The sequence below is a fragment of the Crocodylus porosus genome, unplaced genomic scaffold (genome assembly GCF_001723895.1).
Source record: "Crocodylus porosus isolate Cpor-Errol unplaced genomic scaffold, CroPor_comp1, whole genome shotgun sequence".
NCBI classification, from domain to species: domain Eukaryota; kingdom Metazoa; phylum Chordata; order Crocodylia; family Crocodylidae; genus Crocodylus; species Crocodylus porosus.
In genome coordinates this window covers 59,599,817-59,606,554 of record NW_017728951.1, presented here as the reverse complement: position 1 = coordinate 59,606,554, position 6,738 = coordinate 59,599,817, and positions in this window count along the sequence as shown.

Genomic DNA, 6,738 nt, shown 5'->3' with positions numbered 1-6,738 from the left:
CCCGAGGGGGGCCCAGCAGGGAGGTGGCTGAACTGGTCCCTACTTAGGAAGACAGAGGCAAAGAAATCGTTAAATATGTTAGCTTTGTCATCTGGCGTGATGACTAAGTTCAGTTTGTGGCTGTTGTTCCTAGTTACTCCAAAGGGTGCCCTGGTAAACGGAGTACCTCCTATTCCTTGCTGCTCCCTCCCTCCCGATTAATTTGTAGGTGGACACAAGACAACCTCTTAGCCTTCTCTTGCAGAGGCTGAAGAAATCCAGGTCCCTCAATCTCTTCTTGTAAGGTTTTGCCTACAGGTCCCTAACTATGCAAGTGGTCCTCCTCTGAACCCACTCAAGGTTGCCCACATCCCTCTTGAAGTATGGCACCAAAAATTGGACACAGTACACCAACTTCAGCCTAACCAATGCTGCATAAAGGGGAAGTATCACCTCCCTGGACCTGTTCATCATGCACCTGCTAATGCATGATAACATACGGTTAGCTTTACTGATCACTTCATATTTAGATACTCCTTCCCTCACCTTTTTTATGATGGAAGTTACTCTGCTCCTAAAATTCTACTCATCTTCCATAAGTTCATAAAGTTCCTAATCACCAGTGGTTCCGCTTTTGCAGGCAGTAAATGGGAGCCTCCCAGGCCTTGAGACATGTTGTTCCTTTCCCCTTGTCATTGGAATCTGCTTTTTCTTGACTCCAGGATTTCATAGCAGTTGTTTACTTGTATGGATGGGTATTAGAATTGAGGGAATGGCACCATGTTCTATCTTAAGTGGCAGGTACTGAGTCTCTTTCCTGAAGCAGCATAGATTATAAAGTAGTCATGATAGCAAGGAAATGGCCTTTATAAAAACTGACATCAGAGACAAGTTTTCTGAGGCATCCAAGTTTTTCTACTAAACATTTTTCAGGGAGCAAAAAGACACAAGAGATGTTACAGACAATGTAATTTTGCAATGACTATGAAGGACCATGTGACCAAATTTTAAAATTAGATTAAGTCTAATGAGACTTTCTGTAGTATTTTTATAGGGGGTATATATTAAAGCAGAGCTTGGCATGGGCTGAATCTGGCCCACAAAGCCATTTTATCCAGGACACAGAGTCTGTGGGCTTTGGTGGCAGAGGGCTTAAGCCATGTGGTGGTAGAAAAGCAGTGACAGGTTGGAAGTGCTAGCCCACCTCAGACCTGTACTGAGTTGTTTTGGCTTGCTGCTTGTAAAACACTGCCAGCCTTTGTATTTAAGGGGATATTTCAAAATCACAAAGAAAGTTACATACTCAGCTCCCTTTCAAAGTCAGTGGGTCTCAAATACCTCACTTCCATTTGTACCTTACACAATCTTTTCCAACCCCCTCTTTTCACATGGTTTTATGCTAATGGGAGATTGCTAATAACAATTGTGCAAACCGGAAGTCTGAGCATTCTGTGAAGCAAGTACTAGGTCTTAAATTCAGTGGCAACATGTAGAAGCTGGGGGAAAGTAAAAGGAATTTGCTTATAAAAACATGTAGAAGTCTGTCTTCCTCTGGACGAATACTACAGGGTTTGGAAAATGTATCAGTCACCTATTTTTTATGAGAGGGATATTTATGAAAGACACATCCAGATACCTGATGAAAAAGGGAAACAAACACATTTTCATATCTTTGTATCTCTAATACGCTAATTTTGAAAACAAGATGAATCACTAACTTGGCTCAGTTAACCCCTGGGAAAGGTCTTCTAATTATTAACTTGAACTCTAAGTGGGAGTTTTACTGATTCTAGTGAAAGAAAATGCATTATATACTTTTTTACTACATCAGATTAAACACATCTTTTCTGTATTTTAAAAATACAAAGTATTTCAATTATCAATAAAAATCCAAATCAATTAAGATGATACAAAATAGTTGTAGGAGTGTCATTTATTCTAATCATATTAGATGTCTTTCATATATAGTCCTAATTGAAACCATCATACACAAATAAAAAAATAAAATCATGTGCATAAAAGTGACTGTGTGAAACAATATAAGATCAACAAGACAATAAGGCATGGCAAAATTGTAGTGTAATGTTTTTCATGAAATAAATGCATGGATTTGGCTTCATTGCCTAATGTATACTCTTCCTAAAGATATAACAGGAAATAAGCAATGTATAGTACTAAAAGTGGAAAGGAAGTGATCCATGGCATCCAGATAAGCCTTAGGAGCTTTCTGCTTACATAAAAGAAAATGCATCATGATGCAGAAGGAGAAATAATTTGCCTATGCTTGTATGATTATTACAGTGGTTCTGAACAGGTCAGATTCTCAGCTGTTGGAAACTGATACAGCTCCACTGAACTGGAACTATGCCGGTTTCCACCAGTTAAAAATGTGGTCCAAAGAAAACGCTTTCTACCTCCTCTGTGAGTATAACTGTCACACCCCAAGGAATCACCATAACATTCAGACATTCAAAGGAGAGGTAGATTATAGACTTCAGGCTATTAAACCAGTTCCAATGATGCATATACCCTAAAGTAAGCTTAAAAAGATGTCTAATTGACCAGACTTGTACTCTGAGCATCAGAGATGCAATCACTTTGGTACACAAAAAGAAAGAGGTGCTGCTTGTTTTATTTAATATATTCCTTTAATTTAATAGGCACCTACATTTTTGGAATTTTCATTTAAGGAAAAAAAGATTTTAAAAAATTTAAAAGGATAACTTATGTGCTATAAGAGCTCCTGCATTTACAAAAGAAATACATTTATAACATTTCACTTAAAATAGTTGAACAACAGCATAAATCATTCCTAGCCATCCCTTGAGACTGAGTCTTCTTTATTGCTTAACATTGTCCAGACAATTTCATCTTCTGTTCTGTTAAGTGGGTTACAGGTACAATATTTTCTGAAAGACATCAGTCTCCATTTTCATAGAAATCCATTCTTAATTTATTTACACAGAAGAGGAAAAGATGTGCAGTACATCCACCCACTTGGTATAGGCTGTTTGTTACCAATTGTAAGCCATCTCTGATAACGGATTTTAAATTTATTTTTTTTAATGGCTTATTAACAGGCATCCAATGGCTAAAGATGTTATATCATCACACCTGATAGGTTTTTGATCACAGTGGGTACATCTACATAAGATGCTTACTGTACATGGGCCTAATAACACTGTGTAGTAATGTGTCACAACAAAAACCATGCTAACAGCCTACTGAGCAGTGTTATTAGGCTAATGCTCAGTAAGTATCACTAAATAACTGTGTGCCAGAGCTACTGTGCAGTAGTTTAGGTACTGCACATTTAGTTAGTACTTTAAGGAAGTACTAAACTAAATGCACACTAGGTAAGGTGCATTAATGAACATGTAGACATCCCCAGTGTTTCTTAATTGTGTCCTCATAGAAAACATTGGGTTTAGTTTTAACAAGGCAGCAAACTGACACAACTATACTTTCTGCAGCCAATCCAGTACAAGCTGCTTTGATATCCATATTTTTACCTCTCCTTGCACAAAAAACTCTTTCAGAAGTTCTCCCTAGGCAGGCTTTTATTCTTAACCACTATATCTGAAGGTAGTTTATGGCAATCAGCTGTTACACAGAGCAGTTGTTATCCACTGTTTCTCATTTCCTGTCATGATCATTCACACCTGTTTTTCTTCCATTTTGTGAATTGTGGTATTGATCAGCATGTGAAAAACACAGGTCAAAAGTTCCTATCTGTCTGTGTCCAATCTGGTACTGTTTCTTATAACAGAGTGTAACAATATCATGAAAATATAAAAGATTATCTTTAAGCTCCTAAGGAAGTTTCTGACACATTGCTTGCATTGTGTAATAGGGTTAGGTTGATAGGGTTAAGAGGCCTTGCTACTTCATTAACTTCTCTACTCCACCCAGACTTGCTCTAGTTGTCCATGTTATGTGCCACCTCATGGGCTTTGGCTCTGTCACTTCTCTGCTGACAGAAAGGCCATAATTTTGTTGTTAAATTAAAACAATCATTGACCTTCTTATTGATGCCTGGGAATGTTTAGATTTGCTGAATCTTTTCCTTGTTTTTTTGCATTCTGAAAGTTTGGATGTCAATAATCTCTAATTCTTGACACAAGCTCCATTAACGCCATACTTTCTTTCTGATACTCTATTTCCACTTGTTTTGTAAATTTCATAACTTTGAGTTTAAAAGAAGCTGTATGCAGCTGCTGATAATCCATGATTCCTATTTGTTCCAAAATGAATGAATGCTTCAGGAATAATTCAAGATCAGGCACTCACATTCCTTTTTGTGTATCTTCTGATATTCAGATCTTTTGTTGACTTTAATATGCATAATATATTTATTTAAACACAAGCATATTATTTTATCATTATAGAATTATTACCATATATTTTATTCACTATTCATTTAATTTTTAAAACTCTTTTATATTTAAATGTAAGATCCATTTTTATAACAAATACTTGTTGTTAAAATGTTTCCTATTCAAAGAAATATGGTAGATTAACTGGTTATTTCAATTTATGGAACATGTAATTCTATTTATTTCTACTGAAGCTTAATCAAAAGAAGGTGCAAGGTGATGTTATAGTATTGAGAAAGTATCGCTAAATTTGTGGCCTTTAATATTCTAATGAAAACTCTTCCTATAAATATGAATTGTGGAACTGATAAAGCAAAAGCTTACATAAGAGTGTTTAATAAGGGGGTAAATATTAACAAACCACATTCCATCCTTATAAATTAGCATTGTGATTCCTGAGCTATGAGAAAATGTTTCTCTTGGTTTACAGGTAGGTTAATATTGGAAATTCCTATGAACATTGAAAGATATCGGTGTTTGTTCTGATAAGGAGCAACACATGTTTTTATCTCATATTTGAAAGAAATATATCATTTAGCTGGATTCAGGTATCACAGATCCCTGATCTTTACCTTTGAACCAAATAATGTAATATTCTGTTTAACTGATGCATGCAAGGGCTGTTTGTTTTTATATTAGATATTCTGATTCTGATATAGTCTAGTCTGAAAGACAAGTTACAGAGGACTAGTGAAATTATGAATTCACAGCAGTCAAGAAACTGAAAGTGGAATAATTGAGAAAAACCCTTTTAGTTGGACTGTTAAAAACACTCTTTGTATTTTGGTATGTGTGTGGATGTTACGTGGAGGAGGAAGAGTGGGGGGAGAGGTTTAAACACCATATCTGTTTTAAATATTAAATTCTAAGATTTTTTTCCCCCATTGAACTTAAGGATGCATACAGCCATTCACTGCCCCTGGGAGCTGCACCAGGAAACTTGTGTAAGTAACTTGGGGTGGGGGAGGTGGACAGTTAAGAAGACCACAGCCCTCGGGAGGGGTGAGCAGGTGGGTTTCCCTAGGCCTGGGGCTGCACTTCAGCACATCAGATTAACCAGCCCCCAATCTAAGTTAATTCACCTCTTCAGGTGAGCTAATTTAGATCCAACCCACCATTTCTTGGGTGATTTAAGCTCCCCTGCCCCCCAGCGCTGCTGGTACCCCACACTCCCAGCCCACAGACCCCTGCCCCCCAGCCATGCCAGTGCCCCTCACTCCTGACCCTCAGGCCCTGTCTCCCAGCCCTGCTGGTATCTGGACCCACAGCCTCTGCCCTTCCCCTGCCCTACCAGTGCCCCTCACTCCTGACCTACACCTCCTGCCCCCAAGCTCTGCCAGTGCCTTGCACTCTGGACCCATAGTCCTTGACCCCCCCTCCCCACCCTGCCAGTGCTCCTCACTCCCTACCTGCAACACCCTGTCCCCCAGCCCTGCTACCCAAGTAGCTCCTGCACGCGCGTGTGTGTGTGTACTTGTACACACACATGTGTCCGTGCGCACACACACACATACACACACAGTGTCCCTTTATCTGAGAATGGCTTGCTGGGGCCATATGGTGAGTGCGTGACCCTGACAGCCAATTACCTTCCCTGCTGCTCCCAGGCCCAAAGCCAGTCCAGGAAAGCAGAGGCAAAGCAAAAACCTGGACATTTGCTCACATTTTAAAAACCTGCCTGGACACAAGGCCAGGGAACCGAAAAAGAGGGCATGTCTGGGAAAACCTAGATGCATGGTAACCCTACCCTGAATGCCTGCACAGATGGACATGTACATCAACCTAACCTTATTTAGGGTCAATCTAAATGTAACAGCTAAATAACAGTTAATACACTAAATTAATTTAATTGAGAACTGGGGCTGAAACAACTTGATTGTTAGAACACCTTAAGAGGCTGGCTACTTCCAAGTCAGCTGGCCCTGACAATCTACACCCCAGGGTACTCAAAGAGCTGGCAAGCAACCTGGTTGCCTTTTATGATCAGGTCACAAAAGCATTGGCCATAGGCGCTGTGGTAGACATAGTCTTTCTGGACTTCAGCAAGGCCTTTGATATGGTTTCCTACCCCATTCTCATTAAAAAACTAGGTGACTGTGGCATTGATGCCTACACAGTCAGATGGATTGCAAATTGCCTGAAGGGTCATACTCAGACAGCAGTGGTGGATGGGTCATTTTCGACCTGGAGGGAAGTAGGAAGTGGAGTCCCCCAGGGCTTGGTCCTTGTGCCCACAATGTTCAATTTTTTTATTAGTGACTTGGATGATGGGGTCAAATGCAGCCTGTTCAAATTTGCTGATGACACCAAGATTTGGGGTGAGGTGGGCATGCTAGTAGGGAAGGAGAGATTACAGCAGGACCTGGACAGGTTACAGGGGTGG